The sequence below is a fragment of the Chrysemys picta genome, chromosome 1 (genome assembly GCF_011386835.1).
Source record: "Chrysemys picta bellii isolate R12L10 chromosome 1, ASM1138683v2, whole genome shotgun sequence".
Taxonomy (NCBI): domain Eukaryota; kingdom Metazoa; phylum Chordata; order Testudines; family Emydidae; genus Chrysemys; species Chrysemys picta.
In genome coordinates, this window is record NC_088791.1 from 355,888,859 (window position 1) to 355,907,854 (window position 18,996).

An 18,996-nucleotide genomic window follows, 5' to 3' on the forward strand; every position below is an offset into this window, starting at 1 on the left:
GGAAAGTAATCAGAAATCTGGTGGAAGTGGAATGTGTCCCTTTTAAGACAGTCTCTGAGCTGCTGATAGCTTTGGAACCAAAAGCAAGTCAGAAAGCCTCTGTGTGGATGCAAATTACCTAGATGTGTATGGGAATGCAAAATGCTCAACTAGGAGACCAGCACCTGTGTAACAGCTACCATAGTACTTGGAAATGGAACGGCAACTAAGGTGGGCCCCGCAAGCCCTGTGGGAATAATGAGAAGGGGTGGCGCTCACTGGGAATCAATGGAGGGGTGTGTGAAATGGTGTAAATCCAGAGAAGATGTTTGGATGTGCCCCTCCTTAATGGCCCTGGAGGAGCACACCCAATGGCCCATGGCAAGGGGTGTGGACAATTGGGTGTTCTGTGTATGAGGTGTTTTGCTGGGAATGTACATATTACTAGGAAGCACAATTACACCAGCCCATAACCAAACTACACACATCTACATGCTGCCATATGAACTTTGGTGCCCAAATGGATCTGTGAATCTGATTGTTGTGAATAATCGAACCAGTGCATACTACCTGATTCCGTACCAAGCGGTTAAATTGGTTTGGACAATAACTTATTTCTCTGTGGACATTCAATGGACTTATGATATGGACAAAAGCATGCAGTCAAAATCCCAGTCTGCCTGTTTATAGGCCTTCTCTCACTATGACCGTCTAAGGCCTTGTTCTTAGGCTAAGGCCTTTAGCTAAACAGAAAGGGCAGCTATAAGCTCACCAGTCCCACTGAAATAAGGCAATGTTGGCTGTTAAAAAGGTGAGCCAATCTATCACCTCCAGGGAAAGGGAAGAGCCTAGAAGATGTAAAAGGAAACTTAGTCTGATAGCATCCTGTCTGGCCAGAACTCACTTCTCAATAGCTGGGATGTGAAATCCTCATTTCTGTATTGTTCTAACACTGTAGTCTCCACTTCCCTATTGATTGTCTGTATAATCTCTCTCTGGTTCTGTGATTGTTTCTGTCTGCTGTTGTCACGGCTGCTTCCCCACTCTGAACGTTAGGGTACAAATGTGGGGGCCTGCATGAAAACTTCTAAGCTTAACTACCAGTTTAGATCTGGTCCACTGCCACCACTCCCAATGTGCTAATTCCCTTCCCTGGGTAGCCTTGAGAGACTCTTCACCAATTCCCTGGTGAATACAGATCCAAACCCCTTGGATCTTAAAACAAGGAGAAATTAACCATCCCCCCTCCTTCCTCCCACCAAGTCCTGGTGAATACAGATCCAACCCCCTTGGATCTAAAAACAAGGAAAAATCAATAAGGGTCTTAAAAAGAAGGCTTTTAATTAAAGAAAAAGGTAAAAATCATCTATGTAAAATCAGGATGGGAAATAACTTTACAGGGTAATCAAACTTAAAGAGCCCAGAGGACCCCCCCTCTAGCCGTAGGTTCAAAGTTACAGCAAACAGAGGTAAATACCCTAGTAAAAGGTACATTTACAAGTTGAGAAAACAAATATAAAACTAACACGCCTTGTCTGGCTGTTGAGTTACAAGTTTGAAATAGGAGAGACTTGTTCAGAAAGATTTGGAGAGCGTGGATTGATGTCTGGTCCCTCTCAGTCCCAAGAGCGAACTCCCCCAAAAACAAAGAGCACAAACAAAAAGCCTTCCCCCCACCAAGATCTGAAAATATCTTGTCCCCTTATTGGTCCTTTGGGTCAGGTGCCAGCCAGGTTACCTGAGCTTCTTAACCCTTTACAGGTAAAAGGATTTTGGAGTCTCTGGCCAGGGGGGATTTTATAGTATTACCCTTTCCTTTATAGTTATGACAGCTGTATAATTAATTTTGTTGGGTGTAAACCAATTAAGGGGGTGGGATATAAAAGGTTAGATAATCATGTTACAATATGTTAGGATTGGTTAGATAAATTTCAGTAAAATGATTGGTTAAGGTATAGCTAATCAGAACTCAAGTTTTACTATATTGTCTGCAGTCAATCAGGAAGTAAGAGGGGAATGGGAATGGGGGTGGGGAAATTGGATTCATGTTTTGCTGAGGGGAATACATGGGAACAGGGACACAGGCAAGGCTCTGTGGCATCAGAGCTGGGAAGGGGGACACTGAGGAAGGAAATTGGAATCATTGATTGCTGGAAGTTCATCCCAATAAACATTGAATTGTTTGCACCTTTGGACTTCGTGTATTACTGCTCTCTGTTCATACGAGAAGGACCCGGGAATGGGAGGGTGAATGGATAAGCCCTTTAACACTACGCACCACACAACAAAAACACTAACCCAGGAACCAAACCCTGCAACAATCCCCGTTGCCAACTCTGTCCACATATCTATTCAGGGGACACTATCATAGGACCTAATTACATCAGCCACACCTAATCACATCACCTGCACATCTAGCAATGTGATATATACCATAATGTGTCAACAATGCCCCTCTGCCATGTATATTAGCCAAACCAGACAGTCTTTATGCAAAAGAATAAATGGACACAAATCAGATATCAAGAATTGTAACATGCAAAAACCAGTAGGAGAACACTTCAATGTCCCTGTATCGGGGGTAGCCGTGTTAGTCTGTATCTACAAAAACAACATGGAGTCTGGTAGCACCTTAAAGACTAACAAATTTATTTGGGCATAAGCTTTCCTGGGTAAAAACCTCACTTCTTCAGATGCATAGAGTGAAAGTTACAGATGCAGGCATTATATACTGACACATGGAGAGCAGGGAGTTACTTCGCAAGTGGAGAACCAGTGTTGACAGGGCCAATTCAATCAGGGTGGATGTAGTCCACTCCCAACAATAGATGAAGAGGTGTCAATTCCAGGAGAGGAAAAGCTGCTTCTGTAATGAGCCAGCCACTCCCAGTCCCTATTCAAGCCCAGATTAATGGTGTTAGACTTGAAAGAGAAACAGCAGAACTAAAATTCATTTGCAAATTTGTTTCTGACGTTTTTTTGTTCAATGATAGTGACTTTTAAATTGGTAATAGAATGACCAGGAAGATTGAAGTGTTCACTTACTGGCTTGTGTATGTTACCATTCCTGATGTCCGATTTGTGTCCATTTATTCTTTTGCGGAGGGACTGTCCGGTTTGGCCAATGTACATGGCAGAGGGGCATTGCTGGCACATGATGGCATATATCACATTAGTAGATGTGCAGGTGAATGAGCCCTTGATGGTATGGCTGATGTGGTTGGGTCCTCTGATGGTGTCGCCAGAGTAGATATGGGGACAGAGTAGGCAACGAGGTTTGCTACAGGGATTGGTTCCTGGGTTGGTGTTTCTGTGGTGTGGTGTGTAGTTGCTGGTGAGTATTTGCTTCAGGTTGGGGGGTTGTCTGTAAGCGAGGACTGGCCTGCCTCCCAAGGTCTGTGAGAGTGAGGGATCATTTTCCAGGATAGGTTGTAGATCGTGGATAATGCGCTGGAGAGGTTTTAGCTGGGGGCTGTATGTGATTCATAGATTCATAGATTCTAGGACTGGAAGGGACCTCGAGAGGTCATCGAGTCCAGTCCCCTGCCCGCATGGCAGGACCAAATACTGTCTAGACCATCCCTGATAGACATTTATCTAACCTACTCTTAAATATCTCCAGAGATGGAGATTTCACAACCTCCCTAGGCAGTTTATTCCAGTGATGGCCAGTGGTGTTCTGTTATTGTCCCTGGTCAGTCAATAACAGACTTAAAAGTGGCAATTTTTCAACCCAAAAAACTTCAAAAACAGACTCCAAGGAGAAACTGCAGAACTGGAATCAATTTGCAAACTGGACACCATCAAATTAGGCCTGAATAAAGACTGGGAGTGGATGGGTCACTACAAAAAGTAATTTTCCCTCTGCTGATACTCACACCTTCTTGTCAATCTTTGGAAATGGGACATTTTGATTGCATTGGCCTCGTTAGCACTACAAAAGTGATTTTCCCTCTCTTGGTATTCACCTCTTCTTGTCAACTATTGAGAATAGACCACTTCCACCTTAACTTAATTGTCTCGTTAGCACTGACCCCCGACTTGGTAAGGCAACTCCCACATTTTCATGTGTTAGAATATATATTCTGCTTACTGTATTTTCCACTCCATGCATCTGATGAAGTGGGTATTAGCCCACAAAAGCTTATGCCCAAATAAATGTTTTAGTCTCTAAGGTGCCACAAGGATTCCTCGTTGTTTTTGCTGATACAGACTAACACGGCTGTCACTCTGAAACATGTTGCACTGGGTTTGTCGATCAGGTGAACGCCTCAGCAAGAGATGGGTACCTGTGAATTCTGAGATGGAAGTGTCCTCCCCGGGAATCCCCCTCAGGTAGCCGTGTCCCACACCTCTCTCACTCCAGCATCTGCTGCAACAGCCCACACCGAGAGCCGACAGAGCAGTCTGCACCATTTATAATATAGCTCTGGGAAATCCCGGTGGGGTTCGCTCTGCCTCTAGTGAATAAGTGAGCATCTGGATGTAAACAGGCTGGAGACAAGCCTGTCTGGGCTTCTGTGCTCTTTATCCAGCTTTACGAGTAAACAGTAATTAAGGGCCCTTCCCAAAGGGAGATGAGAACTCTCGGGGAATTGGTTGTTCTGTTTATTCGTGTATATTTAAAAATTATAATTGATTAGGAAGGAAACTAGAGATAATGCCTAGGTCTCCATAGGGTCTGATACCCTGTAAATGCCCAGGATAGCTGATAAATAGTAGACAGACAGATCTGGAGACAGATGACTGACGGGAGACATGAGAACTTTCTGCAGGAAGAAGGGAGCAGAGATCAGTAATTCTCATCAGTGACTATCATCATCCTGTGCAGCACCTTTAATTGAAGGATCTTGAAAAAACCTAGCGAAGGAAAGCAACTAAGAACATATCCCCATTATACAGATAGATAAACTAAGGCACAGGGTGCTGTGAATTGGGCAAGGTCATACAGAGACTGACAGAACCCAGGAGTCCTGACTTCCCTGCTGTAACCATGAACTCTCTGTCAGTAACTTAGGCCCTGCTAGACTGTGAGCCCACTTCCTTCTTCTCATGCACTGTTTCTTGGGTGGATGTGATGGAATTCTCCGGGGTGCAACCTGGAACTGGCATATCACTGAGCCCTCTGGCATACCAATCTGGGCTCCCTCTCACACTGTGAGGCTGTGACAAGCTGCAATCCTCTCCAGGTCTTGCACTTACAGAGACATACGCAGGCAGAGACACACCCAACTGCAGTTACCTGAAAGCTTTCACTAGCCACTCATGACCCAACAATAGAGAGGCTCCAGCCACTTCCTCCCCAGCTTCTTAGCCTAGTACCCGGGAAGTATATGGTCTTGTTCTGGTCATAAGCCTGACGAGAGTAAATTTATTACCCAGTCTGCTGCCTCTCCCTCAATGTGGAGAGGACTATGCACTAGCCCCTGCTTCAGATCATAATTCCCTTTTGCATTTTAAAACACACTGTTTTAGGTAAAAAAATGTAGAGCAGATTTATTAAGTACAAAAAGTTAGATATTAAGTGATTAGAATGAAGAGCATACAGATTAGGGCTCTCGATTAATCACTGTTTACTCACATGATTAAATAAAAAAAATTATAGTGATAAAAAAATAATCACAATGACATTTTTAATCACACTATTAAACTATACACTACCAATTGAAATATAGTAAATATTTCTGGGTGGTTTTCTACATGTTTAAATGCATTGATTTCAATTAAAAAGAACAGGAGTACTTGTGGCACCTAAGAGACTAACAAATTTATTAGAGCATAAGCTTTCGTGGACTACAGCCCACTTCTTTGGATGCATCCGAAGAAGTGGGCTGTAGTCCACGAAAGCTTATGCTCTAATAAATTTGTTAGTCTCTAAGGTGCCACAAGTACTCCTGTTCTTTTTGCGGATACAGACTAACATGGCTGCTGCTCTGAAACTTGATTTCAATTGCAACACATATTATTATTTTTTATTAAAATATTTACCCTGTAAAAATGAAAAACAAAAGAGACAGTATTTTTCAATTCACCTCATACAAGTACTGTAGTGCAATCTCTTTATCGTGAAAGTGCAACTTACATATGTACATTTTTTGTTACATAACTGCATTCAAAAACAAAAGAGCCTCCAAGACCACTCAGTCCTACTTCTTGTTCAACCAATCACTAAGACAAACAAGTTTGTAAATAAGAAGCAGGCAACATTATCTCCCCAAAATGGAAAGAATGTCATCTGAAAGTGAGAACAGGCATTCGCATGGCACTTTAGTAGCCGGCATTGTACGGTATTTATGTGCAAGGTATGTGAGACATTCATATGCCCCTTCATGCTTTGGCCACCATTCCCGAGGACATGCTTCCATGCTAATGATACTCATTAAAAAAAGTGTTATTTAAATTTGTGATTCATCTCCTTGTGGGAGAATTGTATGTCTCCTGCTCCACTGTTTTACCTGTATTCTGCCATATATTTCATGTTATGGCAGTCTTGGATGATGATCCACCATGCTGTCATTAGCATGGATGCATGTCCTCTGGAATGGTGGCTAAAGTATGAAGGGGCATATGCATCTTTAGTGCAGCCAGCATGTTGAGTGGACATTTTCAGAGAACAATCCATAGTGACTCCAAGATCTCTTTCCTGAGTGGTAACAGATAATTTAGACCGCATCATTATATATATATATATATATAGCTGGGATTATGCTTTCCAATGTGCATTACTTTGTACTTATTAACATTAAATTTCATCTGCCATTTTGTTGCCCAGTCACTCACTTTTGAGAAATCCTTTTGTAGCTCTTCGCATTCTGCCTGGGTCTTAACTATCTTTACTAATTTTATATAATCTGCAAATATTGCCACCTCACTGATTACCCCTCATATGGCAAAAAATGTCATGGCAGAGGTAAACATAAACAGGACTGAAGAATTTAGCAGGATAATTAAGGAACAACTACTGGGCCAGGAACAAGACCAGGACTGCCCACCTACATAGTGAGGAGGGCTAATGCTTACAATAAAGGGGAAATGCAAACACACCTCGTGGCTCACTTCTCAGGGTTAGGGAGGAGGGGAACGGGCAGTACAGCTTACAAGCAACTCAAAGGGTATGTCTACACTATGAAATTAGGTTGATTTTATTAAAGTCGATTTTTAGAAATCGATTTTATACAGTCAACTGCGTCTGTCCACACAAAGAGCATTAAGTCGGTGGAGTGCGTCCTCACTACTGTGGCTAGCATTGACTTACGGAGTGTTGCACCGTGGGTAGCTATCCCACAGTTCCTGCAATCTCTGCCGCCCATTGGAATTCTGGGTTAAGCTCGCAGTGCCTAATGGGGCAAAAACATTGTCTGCCATTGCTTTCACAGAGGGAGGGGCAACAGATGACATGTACCCAAAACCATCTGTGACAATCATTTCATGCCATTTTTCCACGCAGATGCCATACCACGGCAAGTGTGCAGCCCGCTCAGCTCAGCTCACCGACACCGCCGCTGTTGTGTCCTGGGTGCTGCTGTTAGCAGACGGTGCAGTAGGTCTGCAAACCATCATCATCCACCACTTCTGCTGCAACTCTTCTCTCCTGCTGTTGTAAATGATCTCAGTCTCAATTGAGTAAATGGTGACTGAGCTCAATAGAGTAAATTAGATCAGTCATGCACCGCTTCCACTGCAACTCTGCTCTCCTGGTGCCATGAATCCCCCTCGCAGGTCTGCTCGTCGTTCGGTATAAATATCCATTCTCGTGGCATCCGTTGTCATCCACCGATTCCGCTGCAACGCTGCTTTCCTGCTCTTCTTCAGATGCCATACCATGGCAAGCATGGAGCCCGCTCAGCTCACTGCTGCTGTTGTTAGCATTGCAAACACCTCACACATTATCCTGCAGAATGTGCAGAACCAGAACCTGCAAAAGCAGGTGAGGAGGCAACGACAGCATGATCACGATAGTGATGAGGACATGGACACAGATTTCTCTCAAAGCACGGGCCCTGGCGATTTGGACAATATGGTGATAATGGGGCAGGTTCATGCCATGGAACGCCGATTCTCGGCCCAGAAAACAAGCCCAGACTGGTGGGACTGCATAGTGTTGCAGGTCTAGGATGATTCCCAGTGGCTGCAAAACTTTCGCAAGCGAAAGGGCACTTTCATAGTACTTTGTGATTTGCTTTCCCCTGCCCTGAAGTGCAAGAATAGCAACATTAGAGCAGCCCTCACAATTGAGAAGCGCGTGGCGATAGCCCTCTGGAAGCTTGCAATTCCAGACAGCTACCGGTCAGTCGGGAATCAATTTGGAGTGGGCAAATCTACTGTGGGGGCTGCTGTGATCCAAGTAGCCAACGCATTCACTGAGCTGCTGCTATCAAGGGTAGTGACTCTGGGAAATGTGCAGGTCATAGTAGATGGCTTTGCTGCAATGGGATTTCCTAACTGTAGTGGGGTGATAGACGGAACGCATATCCCTATCTTGTAATCGGACCACCTTGGCAGCCAGTACATAAACCGAAAGGGGTACTTTTCAATGGTGCTGCTGCAAGCACTGGTGGATCACAAGGGACATTTCACAGACATCAACGTGGGATGGCCGGAAAAGGTACATGAAGCTCGCATCTTCAGGAACTCTGGTCTGTGTGAACAGGTGCAGCAAGGGACTTACTTCCCAAACCAGAAAATAACTGTTGGGGATGTTGAAATGCCCATAGTTATCCTTGGGGACCCAGCCTACCCCTTAATGCCATGGCTCATGAAGCCATACACAGGCAGCCTGGACAGTAATAAGGAGCAGTTCAACTATAGGCTGAGCAAGTGCAGAATGGTGGTAGAATGTGCATTTGGATGTTTAAAAGTGCGCTGGTGCAGTTTACTGTCTCGTTAGACCTCAGCGAAAGCAATATTCCAGTTGTTATTGCCACTTGCTGTGTGCTCTACAATATCTGTGAGAGTAAGGGAGAGACGTTTATGGTGGGGTGGGAGGTTGAGGCAAATCTCCTGGCTGCTGATTACGCACAGCCAGACACCAGGGAGATTAGAAGCTTTGAAAACCAGTTTCATGACTGGCCAGGCTACGGTGTGACAGTTCTGTTTGTTTCTCCTTCTTGAAAACATGCCCCCATGTTTCACTCTACTTCCCTATAAGGCAACTGCCCTCCTCCCTTTGATCACCTCTTAAAGGTGCCACCAGACTCCTCGTTGTTTTTAATTCAATCAATAAATCTTATAGGTTTCCTGGAAGAGTAATAATTTCAATGGCAGTGCTGACTCTACTTGGTGGCCAAAAGGCATGGCTTCCGATTTGGACTGCACACACACACACAAATTTCAGAACCAATGTTTCCATGTATAGAAAAATTGGAATAGCCCAGAGCACATACCACATCTTCTATTTGTACCACCTCATTGACTAGCTCTTTTTGTACCAATCAGGCCCAGCTTCTTTTCGTGTTGTTGCTATGAATTGTAGCATAGCATTCACATGGTCACAATCCATTATGTTTTATACGACAACCCTGATTAGATTCTAAGCCAGTTTCAGTTACTAGGCACCCAGTGGGATAGTGCTGTATATAAGTATAATTTATCAAAGTTCCCACAAATTTGGCATAATACACTTTGACTGGGTGAAGAGCAACCTAGAAAGGTAGCAAGAGCTGAGCTAAGAGAAATTAACTCTATACAATTATTTTATGGTACAGGCAGCAGCAGTAAGTTTTGCAAACTAAGGCTAAGTCTACACTACAGAGGGCAAAACTCTGATCCAGCAAGTTGGAGAGCTGTAAACTTGAAGTGTAGACATCATCTAAAAAAGCACATAAAGGAGAAGTTATCCGGTGTGTAGAGATAATTGAGAAAGAAGTTTATATTTCTAGCTCTGAGTGCGGAGTGTGATTCCATGGGTCAAAGCAGTTGGGAACCCGCACTCCGGGATTTTATCCTGGCTCTGAGAGGAGAGTGGGGGTATCTATAGTTACCTGTTCTTGTAAAATCTGAATCTGTTTCCCAGGGTATGTTGCTTTTGTGTGCATGCCAAATGGACTTCAGGAGTGCCCTTTTTTGCTGCAGTTTGTTTTGGGGCAACTCCACGTGTTAATGCATTAATTAATGCTTAATTTTGTTTTGTTTTTTTCCTTTGAATTTCTTTTTTATTTTCTTCCCTGCAGTCAAGTCTCAGCTCCTGTCTTCTAATGATCTTTGTGGACTGTTCCCTTTTTTCTTCATCTGTTTTATTAATTCAGTGACAGAATTGTTTGCTACTTTTTCCTTCTGTGCACTTACTTCTGACAGGCACAAGTCTAGGTTTGGGTTCAAGTTTTACCAGAACCTAGGCTTTATCCTAAGGCGGTGGTTGCAATGCAATGGACCCCATTTCATCTTTGTAATTTTGCTAGGGACACAGTTTTTCATTTCTGTCCCCATTCTTCAGGCACAGGGTAGCTACCTGAAGCCTGCTGTTGTCTACACATATTTATAACAGGGGATAACACATCTCTTTTTGGTAGGCTTTTTAAAAGTGTTTCTAATATTTTATTCTGTTCCTTTGCTCTACTGTCTCTGGACTGTTTGCTGCCCTGCAAGGGGAGTGGGAGCATTTCAGAGCTCTGTGGCTTCTCCTCCTTCTTTTAACTCTTTATTTGTTTTTGTTACTTGTCCCACCAATTTTGTGGTGCGTTTTTTTTAACCATTTAACACCCCTGGTTATAGTTTGCAGTATAACACATTTCAAGACTACAGTCTCTGCCCTAGTCTTACACATTTTATTACATGCTCCTTCCTCATTATATTTTTTAAATTCATACTGATTTCTTTTGCTAGCAACCCAGCATATCCTTACTTCATTAAGCTTTGTGGAGATTTTCAGGGAGGGGGTGAGGGAGTTCCCTAGCTTTTGATTTTCTGTCATGTTCAACTGAGATTCCTACAGAGGATGGATGGTTTACTTACCCAGTCATGTCAGGGTCACCAGTGTGCTAAGGGAGACCTCGAGCGAACCGCCCAATGTCCACAAGATCCATTAAGGGACGAAGGCCCCCAGACAGGTTTATTGATGATGATGCATGGTACTAATATCCCGCAGACTCCACCGGACCACTAATACACGGACGCCTGTAACAATGGACCAGCTCAGCGAACAGCGGGACTTTCCAGTCCTCCTTAAAGCCAGACAAAGATACTCCCTCTAAGATGCTTCTTTATATCCTGATACAAATAAATTATGAACTGTTATCCTGACTTTATCTTTTAGGAGAGCTCAGTGTGTTCCTGTTATCCTTCGGGAATGTTTTTATACCATCCTTGTTATTGGGATATTCTGGTATCACTTGATATTGGCATGTGTTTGCTTGAGCACTCTGTGACTAGAATTTCTTATGAATGGGTGTTTTAGCAATATCAGCCCTGTTCTTGCCAGATTCTGTGAGCAGCTCCTGCCCCATACTAGGACTCTGATACAAGGGCTTATGTCTCAGGCTCTCTTCCTATTACAGGAACCCAGGTAGCAATGGAGGGAGACCTCATTGTGGAAGGAGACAGAGGAACTGCAAGGGGGTCCCCTGATGAATGAACTTCCCCAGCACCTATCACCAGAGCTCCTGTAGGAGTGTCCAGTGATGACCGCTCTCACAGATTTTTGCTGTGAACACAAGGATGACCCCACCTTCAGCTGGGCTTACGAACAGGTAGCCCGGGTTGACGGAGCCATGAATGATCTCCTGAGAGCTGAACAGAGGCCTCAATTCGAGCTAACAATCAATCGCCTCTACCGTATCAATCGGGACCCCCAAACTCAGGAAGTCAGAACCCAGTTAGTCGCCTCCCTCTGTCATAGATAGGCCATTGTGAGGTTTGCCCATGATAATTCCACATCTGGCCATTTGGGGCAATAGAATAAACTGACCTGAATCCTATCTCCCTTCTTCTGGCTGAAGGTCCATCATGAGGCGAGAGATTATTGTAGTTCCTGTCCCAGTGCCAGATTGATGGGGGTGTCAAAAGCTCCCATGGTCCCCGTGTCTGTAGTGTGGGTCCCCTTTGATAGGGTCGTACTGGACCTGGTGGGACCCATTCCGAAGAGTAACGCTGGGTTTTGTTATAGCCTGGTCCTAATGGACTATGCTACCCACTTACCCAAGGTGACCCACTATAGAATACCACCGCCCACATGATTGCAGTGGAGCTGGCAGAGATATATATCTGAGTTGGCCTGCCCCAGAAGATTCTCACTGATCAGGGGACCAACTTTACTTCCTGGTTGCTCTTCCAGGCATGCGCAGTATTGGGCATTAAGACACTACAGACCTCAGTGTACCACACCCAGACAGATGGCCTTGTTGAGTGTCTGAACAGGATCTGAAAAGTTTCCCTCACAAGAATGAGCCACAGAGGGAGGGACAACTGCTAATCCTCTACAAGGAATCTTAAGAGGGATGCTGTTATGAATAATGTGGAATCTGGACAGAGAATGAAAGATTTGATGGAAAGTGGGCAAGGGGTAAAGGTGTTACAAATGCTGAAGGAATGTTTGACCTTGTTGCTCAGGAGTATTTCTTAAGCATAAGTAAATACGATGTAAAAGAGTGTCTATGGGACAAAACGGTGAAAGTTGTGGTTGAGACTTCTCTAGGTGATGATTTTGAGCAGACACTAGCATCTATTGTGAATAAACCAGTCAGAGAGGTTTAAACTTAGTGGGAAGCAGGGTTCTGTTTTACCCATTCCTCTAATCCCTGACCCAAATCTCCTGTAAAAACAGAGGAGTCCAGAAGTTGCTATCATTGTAAGACCATTGATTATCTGAGGAATCAATGCCCTGTGCTGGGAGGCAGCAGGTAGCCACTGTGTATGTTGCGACCTAGAGCACAGAAGCTCCTCAGGCTCTTGTCACTTATCATACAGGGTTTGTAAAACGAACCTCTGCACAACTAGGCCTGAATCACATATAAGCTGTTTGCATTAATTGCGTGGAACACCTTTGATGGGAAGATAAAAGCGGAGACATTTTTGTGGTTAGGAGGAGCATAGTGCAAGAAGGTGACATACTGCCAGGACAGATGGCAGAGCTTTTAGTAGTACGAGGTTACAAAAGCTTTGTGCCTTTGGCTAAAGTGCACATAGAAACTGAGGATTTCGAAGCTCTGTTGTAAGTGGAGGTGGCAGATGATAACCGTATTGATATGACAATTAGCAATGAATTCTCCCATGAAGCTCAGGCTAATAAAGTGTCCGCCTGCAGCAAGGAGGAGTGCTCTGCTGGAAATTCAGAGGGAAAGGGGAAAGTCCTAGGAACTGCTGAGAAAGTCTCCTTGATTCCTCTGCAGCACAGAGAAGCTGCATGCTTCCAGGGGTGGGGTGGTTGAGACAAGCCCCTGCCCCGGAGCAGAAGGCAATGGCTCCTCAACATGGGGAGGAGAGTCTATTGCCTGTCTGGGAGAAAAATGTCCACGTTGCAACTAAGCCAGGGACAGACGCAATGCTAGGGAGCATAGGAAGCTGTGTCCCAGAGGGTCGCCCAGAGAAGGGGGATGGAATCATAGAAACCACTGAGGAAGTGGAGGAGGGTTACTTTGACACTGCAGCAGGAGGCAACACCACCTCAGGAAGGGATAGGGGTGGACTGCCTGTCAGTGACACAAATGTCCAGGCCGTTAGTTGTGAGCCCTTCACAGCTGAGCAGGACATAGATCCCACCCTAGAGAGCACAGGGGTTTGTGTCCTGGGGAGGAAGAGAAGGAAACTGGGGGAAAGGAATAGTGGGAGAAAAGGAATGTCTCCTCACTGGTCACTTGAGAGAGGATACCCAGGACAGAATATCTGGCTCAGCATCTCTGCACCCAGGTACTGAACCTGTGGCTCAGAGAAGAAACTGTGTAATGGACCTCCCAGAGGGGAGCTGTCACACAACTGACCTGTCAGGGATGGTGAGAGGGGTGATAGAGAATACCCTAATCCAGGTCCTGATTTTTCAGGACTTTGTTCTTGACGGGTTTTTGAAAATGAACTCTGTTTCTTTAAGACAGGATGTGGATCCTATGGAAAAAATGGTTGTTTGTGAAAATGCTAATGACCCACGTGACAGACGGGAGGAGGTCATTACCTGGGCTGATAGGCAGAGTAGTCCAGAGAGCTCGACAGTAACCATATTCCAGTTTGCACCCCAGGAAACTCTGTCACGGATCCCCAATGAGCCAGCCCCGATAGACTGTGAATCCATTTCCCTATTCTCAAGCATTCAGTTACTGACAGAGAGTCTGTGGTTAAGGCAGGAAAAATCATGACTCTGGGGTCAATTTGTCATTCTCTGTGTGACCTTAACCAAGTCACATCACCCTTTGCCTCAGTTTACCTATCTGTATAATGAGGATATGATCATAGTCATTTTCCTTTGCTAGGTGTTTTGAAGACCTTTTAATGAAACGTTTTGCACAGTAAGATGAAAGTTACTGATGATAATTATTGATTTATGATCCCTTAGTGGCAGCCTCATGTGCCTGCAAAAAATACTCATGTCTCCCCTCAGTCATCTTTCTCCAGATCTGTCTGTCTACTATCCAACCAGCCATCCTGGGCATTTACAGGGTATGCAGATCTAGACATTATCCCTAGTTTTCTTCCTAATCAACTAAAATTTTAAAATATAAACAAATACACAGAGCAACCAATTCCTCTCCCACTCAGCACAGAGCCCGAATGTTCTCATCTCTTTTTGGGAAGGTCCATTCATTACTAATTAATTACTCCTAAAATGGATAAAGAGCACAGAAGCACAGAAATGGAAACAGAGCCATTGGCTAGAGTGTCTCCAGTCTCCAGCCTGTTTACATCGAGATGACACTTCTCCTCTAGAGGCTCAGTGAAGTCCACTGGGATTGCAAAGAGCTATATTATAAACAGTTCACATCACAGTGTTGGCTTTCGGCGTGGGATACTGCTGCAGATGCTGACATGAGAGAGACATGGGACCCAGCTATGTGAGTGGGACTCTCAGGGAAGACACTTCCATCTCTGGATTCACAGGTACCCATCTCTTGCTGTGGAGCTCACCTGCTCGACAAACCTAGTGCAACATGGGTGTGATGGGATAGAGAGAGTAACTCTATTGTCCTTTTTGCACGGCACAGCCATTAAATATCCCAGAGCCCTTGCCACAGTGGATGTGTTTCCTCCAGTATGATGGGTCAAAATGTCACTCTTTTTTGTGAACCCCCACTTGCCCTGGCTGCTTGCCCCCAGCCCTGAGGTGGCTGCATTTCAGTGGCACAGGGGATCCTTCAGGATGAAAGGTGTTAGTAGATGTACAATACAAGGCCAAATTCTTAGGCTGTGGCCCATAATTTGCTCAGGCCCTGCTAAGGCAAAACTCCCCGTGGAGTAAGAACTGAGTAAAGACCTCAGGAGCCAGCTGTGTGTTAATGCACAGAGACTGTCACTTCCTCCTCTGGCATTTCAGGGCTCTGGCTCTTAACATAAGAACATAAGAATGGCCATGTGACGTTGTGCAGTCTATATGGTTTTATAAAAACTTGATAATAAGTCAATATAATGTAACTGAGATAGTTTTAGAGAAAATACGGTAATAAGTGAATGTAACGTAACTGGGATATGCTTCATGCAAAAGGTCTCTTGTAAGGTATCATTACAAAGCTTATAATCATACTGAGTATGATCATCTGATTTGTATAAATGTACCACTCTTGTATCTAAAACTAGAAATATAAAATGTAACTCTGAGGGCCTATTGTAATTGTGTAAAGTGTGGACCATTAATGATGGTTTGGAATCTTGATGACTCCCATTGTCTGCAGATGGCTGTATTTACCTGTGAGTCTTCCTGTATATGTGTGTGCTGGCAAGTGAGTAAGGAAGTCTTGCAGTGACATGTGATCATGTCACCTGAACTGGAATCCATCTTTAACCTGGTGCTTTTCCTGTGAGGGGGGGTGGAAACCCAGAGAGACAAAGGGTTCCCGCCTTATGCAAAAGATATATAAAGGGGGGAAGAGAACAGAGAGAGAGAGGAGCCATCATGAAGAATCCCCTAGCTATCACCTGAGCTGCAACAAGAGCTGTACCAGGGGAAAGAATTGTGCCCAGGCCTGGAAGGTGTCCAGTCTGAGAAAAACTTACTGAAGCATCTCTGAGGGTGAGATTATCTGTATTCAGTTTGATTAGGCATAGATTTGCGCATTTTATTTTATTTTGCTTGGTGACTTACTTTGTTCTGTCTGTTACTACTTTGAACCACTTAAATCCTACTGTCTGTATTTAATAAAATCACTTTCTATTTAGTAATTCACTCAGAGTATGTATTAATACCTGGGGGAGCAAACAACTGTGCATATCTCTCTATCAGTGTTATAGAGGGCGAACAATTTATGAGTTTGCCCTGCATAAGCTTTATGCAGGGTAAAACGGATTTATCTGGGTTTAGACCCCATTGGGAGTTGGGCATCTGAGTGCTAAAGACAAGCGCACTTCTGTACGCTGTTTTCAGGTAACTTGCAGCTTTGGGACAGGAGATTCAGACCCTGGATCTGTGTCTGGAGCCAAACGGGAGTGTCTGGCTCAGCAAGACAGGGTGCTGGAGTCCTGAGCGGACAGGGAAAACAGGAGCAGGGGTAGTTTTTCACATCTGGTGGCAGCTCCCAAGGGGGTTTCTGTGATCGAACCCGTCACAGGCCATACTGGGTCAGACCACATGTCCATCTAGCCCAGTATCCTGTCTTGCGACTGAGGCCAGTGCCAGGTGCCCCAGAGAGAACGAACAGAACAGGTTATCAGTCAAGAGATCCATTCTCTGTCACCCATTCCCAGCTTCTGGCAAACAGAGGCCAGGGACGCCATCCCTGCCCATCCTGGCTAATAGCCACACATGGACCTATCATCCATGAATTTATTTAGCTCTTTTTTTAACCCTGTTATAGTCTTGACCTTTATAACATCCTCAGTCAAGGAGTTCCACCGGATGACTGTGCACTGTGTGAAAAAAAATCTTCCGGTTATGATATGAGACGTAGTAAACAACACTTCCTTATGTACTTTCTCCATACTAGTCATGATTTTATAGACCTCAATCATATCTCCCCTTAGTCGTCTCTTTTCCAAACTGAAAAGTCCCCGTCTTATTAATCTCTCCTCATACGGAAGCTGTTCCATACCCTCTTAATTTTTGTTGCCCTTTGCTGCCCTTTTCTGAATGTGCATTATGTTGCATTTCATGTGCCATTTGGTTGCTCAGTCACCCAGTTTTGAGAGACTGGCTCCAGCCCCTCCCATGGACCCCACTTCCCTCCCAGCAGAACCCAGGCATCTTGGTTCCCAGCCAGTCCCTGCTCCAAGCCCCCGGACCCTACTCCCCAAACAGCAGAACCCAGGTGTCCTGGCATTCTCTCACATGGGGGAGGGGAGGCTGCTACCTGACTTTATTCTGCTAGAAAGAATGGAGGTGTTAGGGCTCCTCACTGTAACAGTTATAAGAATTTTTCAACATGGGCAACACATCTTCTCTTGTCACTTCCTTAAAGTAGTCAGCTGAAATGTTAAGCCTCAGATTTTCAGACAGAAGCAGACACCCAGTGTGGGAAATTTCAGTCCAAACTCTTAAAGTTTGTCAAACTTATAAACAACTGAAAATGAGGTCTCCTAATTGAAATTGTCAGACCGCCTCAACTAAAGGTGATGCCACCAGCAGCACTTACTCCGGCCAATCCATTTGTGAATCCTATTCAGCTCTTGGGTCCAATTATGTCTATGGCAAGGAGTTCCACGGTCCAAATACGTATAATATATAAAAATAATTTATCAGTGTTATATATTCAGACTTCCAATGTAGTTGGATTTTCCATTGAGTGTGTGTTGTGAGACGCAGTAAATATAAATACCTGATCTATTTTGTTTATTGATATATTCATGGGCTTTAAGGTGAGAAGGGACAATTAGATCATCCTCCTATAATACAGGCCATTAAATTTCACCCCGTTGTCCCTGTATTGAACTCCATCATTTGTGTTTGACTAAGACCTGGTCCACAGTAGGATTTTACATTGTAGAAACATACAGCCCCAGGGTGAGAAGGAAATGCAATGGTTAGCAAGTCTGAGCCCATGCTAAGATGCAGGATGTGTTGAGTCTAAACCATCCCAGACAGATGGCTATCCACCCTCCTCTGCAACATTTCTATTAAAGGAGGTTCCATAACCTCCAGAATCGTCTGTTTCATTGTCCTTCTTTTCTTACAATTAGGAAGATTTTCCTGAGAAATGAAACCATTGCCTCTTCTCCTGCACCATGCAGCAAGAGACAACAGCTTTCCTCAATCTTTCTTATGGCAGCTTTTGAAGTATTTAAAGATCAGTATTGTATCCTCCACAATCTCCTCTTTTCCAAACTAAGCACTCCCGGTTACTTCAGCTTGTTCATATGGCTTGCATTCCATCCCTTGGAACATCTTTCTCAATAGCCTCTGGACCATTTACAGATTCTCTACATCCTTTCTATACAGCAGTATCCAAAATTGGATAAAGTGTTCCAACTGAGGCATAAGCAGAGCTGAATAGAGCTAAATGAGACTTTCACGCTATACCTCCGCTAATACAACCTAACATTGCATTTGCCTTTTCTGAAACAGCAAGAAAAATCCAACCCCCTGAAAGATGTAGCTATATCGACCTAACCCCCATGTGGACAGCCTGGGGTTGATGGACAAATTCTTCCATTAACCTTGCTATCACATCTCAGGGAGGTGGGTTACCAATGCTGATGGGAGAACCCCTGCCGTTGGTGTAAGTACTATCTACACTGAAGTGTTACGGCAGCGCCACTGCAGCAATTCAAGTGTAGACAAGTCCTCAAGTAGATCTCCCAGAAAAGCATCCAGTCTGGATCTGCAGACATGGGGAGTTGAAGAATCCACCTCTTCTCTTCACAGTTTGTCCCAATGGTTAATCACCCTCAGTGCTAAACATTTGGCCCTTATTTCCAAATGGAATTTGTCTGGCTTCAGCTTTCACCATTGGA